The sequence below is a fragment of the Portunus trituberculatus genome, chromosome 43, assembly GCF_017591435.1.
Source record: "Portunus trituberculatus isolate SZX2019 chromosome 43, ASM1759143v1, whole genome shotgun sequence".
Classification (NCBI taxonomy): Eukaryota; Metazoa; Arthropoda; class Malacostraca; order Decapoda; family Portunidae; genus Portunus; species Portunus trituberculatus.
The window spans coordinates 17,532,596-17,544,189 of record NC_059297.1 but is presented as its reverse complement, the minus strand read 5'-3'; the positions used below and the strand labels follow the sequence as shown (position 1 = coordinate 17,544,189).

General features: G+C 36.9%; 1 protein-coding gene and 1 non-coding gene across 2 annotated transcripts in view; both read right to left on the bottom strand.

Moving 5' to 3' along the window:
* Positions 1-11,594, bottom strand: part of LOC123518183 — a 329,501-nt gene that overhangs the window by 198,861 nt on the left and 119,046 nt on the right. The window lies entirely within an intron of this gene.
* Trnaa-cgc lies at positions 9,545-9,618 on the bottom strand. The gene has a single exon. It is a non-coding gene; the product is annotated as a tRNA-Ala (tRNA).

The following is an 11,594-nucleotide window of genomic DNA, read 5'->3' as shown; positions in this document are numbered from 1 at the left end:
CTTTGGAATTATTTGATAAGGATGTTGGACAACGAGAGAGAGAGAGAGAGAGAGAGAGAGAGAGAGAGAGAGAGAGAGAGAGAGAGAGAGAGAGAGAGAGAGAGAGAGAGAGAGAGAGAGAGAGAGAGAGAGAGAGAGAGAGAGAGAGAGAGAGAGAGAGAGAGAGAGAGAGAGAGAGAGAGAGAGAGAGAGAGAGAGAGAGAGAGAGACACCAGCCTTGAGGATAAGTGGCGGCAGGAGATATAAAAAGTGGCACCATGAAAAAAAAAAAAGTGTGCGCCGTGACAGTAACAACATTGGTGCAAGCCAGTACCTGTGATAATAACATCTCTCTGGACACCAACTATTACACCTCCAACCAAGCATCCGTTAGTTTAACGCGCGAAGGTGAAAAGTTTCATCAGAATTTTCTTGGAAATTATAAAATATTACCAAAAGAATAATCTCATAAAATGAACGAGATAAAATTTTTGTCGGTTCTTCATGCGAGAGAACTCTCAAAAGCGAGTCGAGATCCTGTGAGCCACGGCGACACAAAGGCGCCGGAATTACATTCAAAAGGGCAAAGCCTCGTACGCAAAGGATTCTGTCATCTGAATTTTAACACAAGCAGCTTCCCACATGAGATGAAAGAAAGCAGAGTAAGTGAAAGAAGGAATGAACCTTACGATTTCACAGGAAAAGTTTTCCTCCCTTGGTAATTTTGTATGAAATCTTGAAATTTCGTGTGTGTGTGTGTGTGTGTGTGTGTGTGTGTGTGTGTGTGTGTGTGTGTGTGTGTGTGTGTGTGTGTGTGTGTGTGTGTGTGTGTGTGTGTGTGTGTGTGTGTGTGTGTGTGTGTGTGTGTGTGTGTGTGTGCATGTATGTGTGTGTGTGTGTGTGTGTGTGTGTGTGTGTGTGTGCATTTACGTAGGTGTGTGTGTGTGTGTGTGTGTGTGTGTGTGTGTGTGTGTGTGTGTGTGTGTGTGTGTGTGTGTGTGTGTGTGTGTGTGTGTGTGTGTGTGTGTGTGTGTGTGTGTGTGTGTGTGTGTGTGTCTGTGTGTGTGTGTGTTCCGCTGTTTGATCTGCTGCTGCAGTCTCTGACGAGACAGCCAGACGTTACCCTACGGAACGAGCTCAGAGCTCATTATTTCCGATCTTCGGATAGGCCTGAGACCAGGCACACACCACACACCGGGACAACAAGGTCACAACTCCGCGATTTACATCCCGTACCACTGCTAGATGAACAGGGGCTACACGTGAAAGGAGACACACCCAAATATCTCCACCCGGCCGGGGAATTGAACCCCGGCCCTCTGGCTTGTGAAGCCAGCACTCTAACCACTGAACTACCGTGTGTGTGTGTGTGTGTGTGTGTGTGTGTGTGTGTGTGTGTGTGTGTGTGTGTGTGTGTGTGTGTGTGTGTGTGTGTGTGTGTGTGTGTGTGTGTGTGTGTGTGTGTGTGTGTGTGTGTGCCTCATCACTTGTTTACAGAAGCGAGTAATGAATAAGAACAGATTTCAGACCAATAACTAAGTTTTACATCTGGTGTTTGAGGAAGTTACTGGGAGTGATAATATCCACATATAATAACGTCCATAATGTAGAATCAGGCTATCCATCTTCAACCAATCTTCTCACATACAAAGAACTTTTTTTCCATGCGATATGGCAAGAAAGGTCGCCCTGTACTGAAGAATTGCTTGAACATAATACGACCACCATAATAAACTGTAATACGGTTCAATAGCAGCTTTGACTTGACTTTACTTGACTTGACTTGACTTGTTTATTGGCCTCTGTTTTACAAAGTGGGATAGAAAGAAATATACAAAATAACCAGAAAGCAGTATTTCTTTTACAGACCTATCAATATATCTCTACCTACATAGCTGGCAGACGTTACCGAGGCCACTCACCACCGATAACATACATACATATGCATATACATAACAATTACATAACATTAGGAAACGTTTGTAAAATTATGTATTTAAGTACATATAAATGGACATACAATATTAATGAGCATTCATACTTATACATACGCAAACATGCAACTAGTGTTCATAAGCACTTATATACGAGTACCGCTTATTAAACTACATTGCAAGTGAATAACTGTAAAAAAAAAACTCTTTGCATTGACTCTTAAAGGAATAGAGAGATGTGGGATTTCTTATTTCCTCCAGCAAGCTGTTCCAGCACATGGCATTTTAGTACAAATATTATTTTGGGTACGACTTGCTTGGCAAAGTAGGATCCTTAGACATAGTGGTCTTCTCGAGAGGGTATCTGCTGTTAGGGACCGGAAACAATTTTACCGGATATAACATGAAGAGATTTATAATCAAATATATATAATTGCAGAAGTCTTGTACTATCAAATTTTATGTTCATGAGACAGTGGATTAGCATGCTCATACTTAGATTTAAAGAAAATAATGCGAAGTAATTTCTTCTGTGTGGAAAACAGTTTGTGTGTGTTATACGCTCTCCGTCAAATTCCTGAGCAGTACAATAAATATTGGTGGGCTAGTGACAGACACATTTCTTTCAAACAAGTTGATGTGAGGCAATGTCAAATTTTATATAGTACGCACTTAATTTAGATAATATAGTGCAGATATCATAAGCAAGAGGTTTCTATAATAATCTAGTGTCAACGATTATGCCTAAAAACGGATTTTGGTCTACATCAAATTTTAACATATTATTATTGGTCCAGCTGCAGATGTAGACCACCTCCTCATTCATGATGTTCTGCAATAGTGTCAAGTCTTTACGTTGAATGTAGAGTGTAGTGTCATCAGCATACAACAAGAAATTAAGATGTGAGCTAGAGCGGACAATATCATTAATGTAAATTACGAAAATAAGTAGCCTTAACATGGATCCCTGTGGTACGTCGGTGCAAATAGACTTTTGTGGAGATTTGCAGTCATCATAACCTGTAGACTGCTTTCCCTGACTTAAATAGCTTTTGATGAACTCAAGACATGGGCCACGGATTCCATATATGTTTAAATTCTCTAACAGAATTGAATAAGACACGGTGCCAAAGGCCTTAGATAAGTCACAGAAAACTTATAACGTTTGTTGCCCATAGCACTTTGAATACTATTACAGAGTTTGTGAATAGCTAAATTGATAGAGTGAGTGATAGAGACCTATAACATATTAATTACTAAAGAGTCTACGGTATTTACGTTTCAGGTTTCATTAACTGAAGCTTTATCAAAGACTGGCCGTGATGCCATCAAGCTGACGTCACTCAGATGTGTCGAGAGAGAGAGAGAGAGAGAGAGAGAGAGAGAGAGAGAGAGAGAGAGAGAGAGAGAGAGAGAGAGAGAGAGAGAGAGAGAGAGAGAGAGAGAGAGAGAGAGAGAGAGAGAGAGAGAGAGAGAGAGAGAGAGAGAGAGAGTGTGTGTGTGTGTGTGTGTGTGTGTGTGTGTGTGTGTGTGTGTGTGTGTGTGTGTGTGTGTGTGTGTGTGTGTGTGTGTGTGTGTGTGTGTGTGTGTGTGTGTGTGTGTGTGTGTGTGTGTGTGTGTGTGTAAACGTTTACTTGCATGAAGCATGAAAAAATAGTTATTTAGTGTTCAGACTTTACAAAAATAGTTTGGACCACAACTCTCAAGTATGTCTAACTATACGTAATAATCATACACTGCAGAAGGCTGCCCCGCCCACAAAGGTGAATAAACCAGAAAAATGGATGCATTTATTTTTGTTTGAAATATGCACATGATTGATTTATATACATTCACTAAAACAACACATATTACAAGCTCATATTATACCATTGTACCTTCTAATATATAAATGTATATACAGGTCTATCTTCTTCAATAAAATATTTATATCATTATATAGATGACACTCTAACAAGAATTGCATTCGACATTATTTATGAAAGTAAACCGATATGAATTGATTTTCTAGATATTTTAAATACTACTCCCAAACAGAATGCTGATTTATCAACAACATTCAAAAAATCATTTATTATGTGCACATATTGAAATTCATTTCATCTGTCTCTAAAATAATTTCATATGAACCACTGTTCCTCTAAGATCATCTGCATTCTGATAGTTTAACAAAACAAGGCAGTAATCACCTACCAAACGACCATTACATTTATTGAAAATACAAACATCTATCCTAATAATACGATATTTTCTTCATATTATAGATAATGCATTACCAGTGCAAAATATAGTCATTAAAATTAGTTTTATTTATTTACTCATTTGTTTTCTTTTTTAAATCTTGTAAGATGTCTTTCTGTTTCAAATATTCTTTAATACATTTTATAGCCACTACAAGTGTACTTTGCTTGCTACATCACTATAGCAAACTGAAATTCATTTATCTCTCAACACAAATTAAATTTTCTCTTTGAACGCAATTTGATTTATAATTTTTCTTTTGTGACAAACACACAGTACCCACCCAACCACATTCATTACTGATGTATGTTAAAACACACTATCTGTGAAGATTAAACATATTATAACATCTTATACAAATTTACTAAAAATTATATTTGTACCTGTATTCATGTGTACATATAAAATGCACCTAAAACATTTCGCCTGCAACAGCTCCATGTCTTTGATGTGTAAGTAAATGATATTCATGCCATAATTTTGTCCATTTGAATTTTCTTAAAGATTGGTAGATCATATCTGTGACATACACTAATCATCAAATACATTGCTCTCGTTGCCATTTATTAGTTCTAATGTATACGAAAATATTCATATTCTATATATATGCATCTCTAATTTCCCTACCAAACATTAAATAACATTTATGTTAGGTATTTCTTAGCTAATAGTAAAAATAAACAATCCTGGTCCTATTACAAACCTCTCACTTCCAGTCTCTCAAACATTTTATAACATTAGCAACGCTTAGTGAATTTCCGTTAAGCCATCACACCGTACTAACGCATCATCTCCATCCATTAAACCAAAAGTCATTATTCAATCTTAGATAATTACAATAACCTTTTTCTACAGTATCTCTGATATCATATATGAGGAGCAAAAGGAATAAATGTACACACTGAATAACATAGAAAATACTACTTTTCACAAAAATTCATCAGATATATATCTGTTGATTTAGCTTTTCACGAGATCTCATACGAAAATAATACAACTCATTTTGAATTACGTTCAGTATTTTTCCATATATTCTTTCAATATTTTCCCCTTACACACGTAAATATTTCTTCCTAATTCTTTCCTCCTTCCTCTATTTTACTTCCTTTCACTCGTTTGGTTTCTTTTTCTTCATTATAAATCCCACTAACTCCATCCTTGATTGTCTTTGTTTCTTCCCTCTCTCCTCTTTCTCGTTGGCACTCTTACTCGTCACTTTCCTTCTACATCTCTTTCTTTCCGTTCTCCTTCTATCTCCCTCTCTTTCTCTCTTATTTGTTTAATTTCACTTCGCCTTTGTTCGCATAATCTTATTCTTCTGTCTGTGTTTCGTATGTGCATTTTCCAATTTCCTCTCAATCACGCATACTTTTTCCTTTATTTCAATCATTATCGTTTATCTCTTCATTTCCGTGTCTTACCCCTCCAAGGTTGCTATTATTTTCGATGGATATTTCTAATGACCATCTTGCTTATCTTCCATCTTCTTTTACTTTTGCCAAATCTTCTTCCTTCTATTTTGTATGTCGTTTTCTTTCCTTTTCTTAATTTGTACTCTTTCAGTCGTTATCATCATTTTCATCATCACCTTTATCCTTGTCATTATCATCATAATAATTATAATAATAATAATAATAATAATAATAATAATAATAATAATAATAATAATAATAATAATAATAATAATAATAATAATAGTACATAATAATAATAACATAATAATAATAATAATAACACATAACAATAATAATAATAATAATAATAATAATAATAATAATAATAATAATAATATTATTATAATAATTATATTATAATATTATTATTATTATTATTATTATTATTATTATTATTATCATTATTATTATTATCGTTATCATTATTATTACTATTATTATCATTTTTATCATAATTATTATTATTATGATTACTATTATTATCATTTCAATATTGCTGTTGTTATTAATATTGTTATTAATCACTATCATTAATATCATTATTACTATTATTATCATTATTATTATTATTATTATTATTATTATCATTATTATTATTAATATTATTATTATTATTATTATTATTATTATTATTATTATTATTATTATTATTATTATTATTATCATTTATCATTATTATTATTATTATTATTATTATTATTATTATTATTATTATTATTATTATTATTGTTGTTGTTCTTGTTGTTATCATTATTGTTATTGTTATTATTGTTATTATCATTACTATTGTCTTTATCATTAGTAGTAGTAGTAGTAGTAGTAGTAGTAGTAGTAGTAGTAGTAGTAGTAGTAGTAGTAGTAGTAGTAGTAGTAGTAGTAGTAGTAGTAGTAGTAGTAGTAGTAGTAGTAGTACTATTATTATCATTATTACTATTATTATTATCATTATCATCATTATCATCATTATTATTATTATCATTATTATCATTATTTTCATTATTATTATCGTCATTATTACTGGTATCATTATCACTACTAATACTTATCATATAATTATTATTGTGAACTTTTCTACAATTATTCAGATTACCATAATTAGTGTCATTCTCTCTCTCTCTCTCTCTCTCTCTCTCTCTCTCTCTCTCTCTCTCTCTCTCTCTCTCTCTCTCTCTCTCTCTCTCTCTCTCTCTCTCACACACACACACACACACACACACACATACAAGGAATCGGTCACTGGCTCACCCATCTGCTGCATCACACTTCACTATGCAAACTGCGAAAAAATTAAAGAGAAATAAAAACGCTACGTGATAAAAAAAAATTAAATTTCCATATTGGTAACTGATCCGACTTTCATTTAAGTGAGAAAAAAAAAAGTCTTTCAGGATAATCTCATTCTGCTTTTTCAATTTTTTTTTTTAAAGCTGTCAGAATGAATATGAGAATTTCTTCATAAATAGACACACTCCTACTATTCGTTGACGCTGTGGCTGTATAATCCCACTCTCTGATTGGCAGGACAAGATCACAGAGGCGACCAAAAGCTTTTCATTCCCCCCTCATGAGGCCAATTCCTTTTCCAAAATATCAATATATTTTATAAACTGTGTGTGTGTGTGTGTGTGTGTGTGTGTGTGTGTGTGTGTGTGTGTGTGTGTGTGTGTGTGTGTGTGTGTGTGTGTGTGTGTGTGTGTGTGTGTGTGTGTGTGTGTGTGTGTGTGTGTGTGTGTGTGTGTGTGTGTGTGTGTGTGTGTGTGTGTGTGTATATTTGAAATATTATTTGCCTTACGCTCGTACAAGATTATTTTATTTTAGACGAAACAAATTTATTCATAGAGTTATTTTGAAGTTGTGTATGTTTCAGTTCATTGGAAGGGTATCCTTATTACTAGCTACTCCTATTAATGTTATCATATATATTACCAATAACAGTTTCTAAAGCTATTGTTTCTACAACAACTACTACTACTACTTTTGCTATAAAAACAACTGATAATAATAATTCTACTACTGCTACTACTACTACACAACTCCCGACTTTGATCAGTTAGTAGCAATGACAGGCGAACAAGAGCTACACTGCAAAAAGTCCGCCCAAAAACTTCTGACCTGACCTGGTATTCAAACCAAGGGATTCTCGAGAGTGAATTGGGTGAGCTAATCACTGCGCTAACAAGCCATGGAGTGTGTGTGTGTGTGTTTCACTGTTTGATCTGCTGCAGTCTCTGACGAGACAGCCAGACGTTACCCTACGGAACGAGCTCAGAGTTCATTATTTCCGATCTTCGGATAGGCCTGAGACCAGGCACACATCACACACCGGGACAACAAGGTCACAACTCCTTGATATACATCCCGTACCTACTCACTGCTAGGTGAACAGGGGCTAGACGTGAAAGGAGACACACCCAAATATCTCCACCCGGCCGGGGAATCGAACCCCGGTCCTCTGGCTAGTGAAGCCAGCTCTCTAACCACTGAGCTACCGTGTGTGTGTGTGTGTGTGTGTGTGTGTGTGTGTGTGTGTGTGTGTGTGTGTGTGTGTGTGTGTGTGTGTGTGTGTGTGTGTGTGTGTGTGTGTGTGTGTGTGTGTGTGTGTGTGTGTGTGTGTGTGTGTGTGTGTGCAATAGATGCCTAATAAGAATAACATAAACAATCATCAAGAACTATACTCTGTCTCAATAAGATCATTTAGTGTCGGACAACGTTCATGTTACATTACAGATCAGAATGGGATAGGCAAGAGACGAACTATGAATTATTTAACTCATTCCATCTTCCAGCTTCTCTTTCCCTCTCATTGTTTGGTGGCTGGTCTTTGCCACCCTCGTCCGCACACACCAACAAAAGTGTCGATTGTAAAGTAGAAGGGAGAGTGTTGCGTGCTGTAAGTAAAAGGCTTCCCTGATGAGAATTTTGATTAATACTCGCAATACCTGCAATTTGAGGCAACGCATGGCAATTATCGGTATTGACAGCAGGCACCTAGCAAGGTCACTACTGAATATTTCAAGGTCAATAAAGCACCACAGTTGATAGCTGGGTCAGCGACATACACACATGAAATCATCGATACTAATATGCAAATTCTAAAAAATTATTTCATTTCGCACACCATAAAACAATATACACATTTTTCTCTTTTCATAACTAATTATATCCTTAACACTTTTTTCTTTCTATAATAAATTTCAGCCTTTGACACTTCTCTCTCTTTTCATATTTTTCCTTTCCAGTAATATTTAAGTAAAATATCACGTTTGTATTCGTAATTCTAATAATTCTGTATGCTTATAGAGAGCAGCAAATAAAACCATAAACATTAAAAGTTATATTACTAGTACTATTTACTTTCTTTTTTTGTCAGTGGGACTTTGCAGTTGTACTCTGAAAATATACTGCAACATTTTCAGTAAAACTGAGGCGAGTCAATAAGAATCGAAGGGTTTGATGTCACACACTGAGAAAGATTAAAAGCTGCTTCGTGTTGGTGTTATCTTCAGGCGCGATACTTTCCCATGCTATGTTTAAACTGAAATAAAAAAAAGTTATGTGTTGTATAACGCGTCCTTGATGCTTTCTTTTACTTTTAAGTAAATTTAATCACGTTGATTTTGTGATGCAAGGTAATCAGTATTCACCAGATTTTCAGATAAATAGCTACTGTGTATGTGTGTGTGTGTGTGTGTGTGTGTATGTTTGTGTGTGTGTGTAATTCACTGTTTGATCTGCTGCAGTCTCTGACGAGACAGCCAGACGTTACCCTACGGAACGAGCTCAGAGCTCATTATTTCCGATCTTGGGATAGGTCTGAGACCAGGCACACACCATACACCGGGACAACAAGGTCACAACTCCTCGATTTACATCCCGTACCTACTCACTGCTAGGTGAACAGGGGCTACACGTCAAAGGAGACACACCCAAATATCTCCACCCGGCCGGGGAATCGAACCCCGGTCATCTGGCTTGCGAAGCCAGCGCTCTAACCACTGAGCTACCGGGCCGTGTGTGTGTGTGTGTGTGTGTATGTGTATTTATCACTGGTCATTTCATCGTGTATATTTTTTTTTTCGTACTTTTAGAGATACACGAACCTCTCATGTTAAGTATATTTTGCGTATCTGTGTGAGACTAATTTGCTTTTGATATAAAAATGTTCATATCGTTGCTAAACTGTGTCACTAGTGTTGACACACACACACACTCTCTCTCTCTCTCTCTCTCTCTCTCTCTCTCTCTCTCTCTCTCTCTCTCTCTCTCTCTCTCTCTCTCTCTCTCTCTCTCTCTCTCTCTCTCTCTCTCTCTCTCTCTCTCTCTCTCTCTCTCTCTCTCTAAAACAGGGGTTCTCAACCTTTTTATCGTTAAGAACCCCCTGAGTTATAAGACCATCTACCAGTACCCCCAGTATTGTCACATGGAACATGGAACTCAATATGCAATGGCACTGCAAAGGATTTTATTAGATCAGCCATCTAAGTACCCCTGGAAATCTTCTTATGAACCCCCTGTGGTTTCGCGCTGTCAGGATGGCCACTGTCCATGAGCTAACATCATTAGGTCTCTATGACGCTGAAGACGTCTATGCAGAACGGTTTGGTTGGCAATAGACAATCTCATTATCAGACTTTGATTTCTAAGTTATGAAAATAATCTCATTTACGGGGCTTCATAGGTTCATGGTGTCTTGTAGTCTACTTACTAACCTAGAAGGAAAGAAAATATCATACTAACTTCGAGCTATCAATTGAGGAAGAAGTAATCTTTGTCCCAGGAATAGAGCAAGATGGTATATAAAAAAACACAATGCATAGTTATAACCTAACTCTACTATTATAGCGTTTTTGTCGTAGATACATGTTTAGAAATACTTTACCTATCTTGATATCTCCTTATGTGACAAAAGAATATCCAAAAATATACGATATGCAGTTGACCATCTTTTCTGTGAAATATTACGATATCTGTTGAATCTGGCAACTTCAACGGGAGTTTGGGTCCTCTCCTAGTGTTTCCTTATGATTGAAACATTGATATTTACACGTCATTGTGATCAGGAAATAAAGAAAACTAAGTTTGCTTTTTCTAAGAGCATGAAATAGAAAAATTTATGTTTACAAGTGGCAGTTTATGTATAAGACACGCAAACCTGTGTGCACTCATCCACTCTATCCAGAAGCTTAACTAATTTTCAAAAGTTCCCCAATAGCTACACAACTACCATTGGTCTACTGTTTCTATCCAGTTACCTACAAACACGTACACATTCAAGGCAGCAACATGCAAAGTACACTAAATACTCCGGAGCAAAGCTGCCTCACCTTGTTTCATTAATCAGCTAACTCTTGCACACTTTCACACCAAAGCTATTTTTCATTTACCATCGACGATTTTATATTCGAATCAAAATTAAAACGACGATTGAGAACTTTCGGCCTAAAGATGTTTGAGGGCCGTGACGGCCTTGGGCGCCGCACGGGGGAAGGAGGTGGCCGTCGGGTCCGGCCTGGGGCCCAAGGCAGGGAACTGGCTGCAGGTCCTGCTTTTCCTTGGTGGCCTCAAGCTTCACTACTAGTCGTCCACTTGCAGCGCATCACACTAGGCAAGGGTCGCCATAAGCAAGAGATCAATGTCTACCACTCACCGGATGGTACCGTGAGGGGCCCTAAAGGGTGATAAGGGCTCCTTGCATAGAATATGATGGTGAGTGGTGTGTACGGGACCTCTGCTTATAATGACACCGGGCTGAACAACTCGCCATGAACGAGGGCACGCTGTGCGCCATGAGCCAGGCACTGACAGTACCAGTGGTCCTTTACGTTAGGTTAGGTTAGGTTAGGTTAGATTAGGTTAGGTTAGGTTAGGTTAGGTAAAAAGGACTCACTTCATGACAGCGTTTGGGGAGTGGTGTGTGGCGGGTCATTGCTCATGGCGACCTGTGTGAGGCATTGCAAGGTTGCATCGTCACTGCTCTCATAACCAC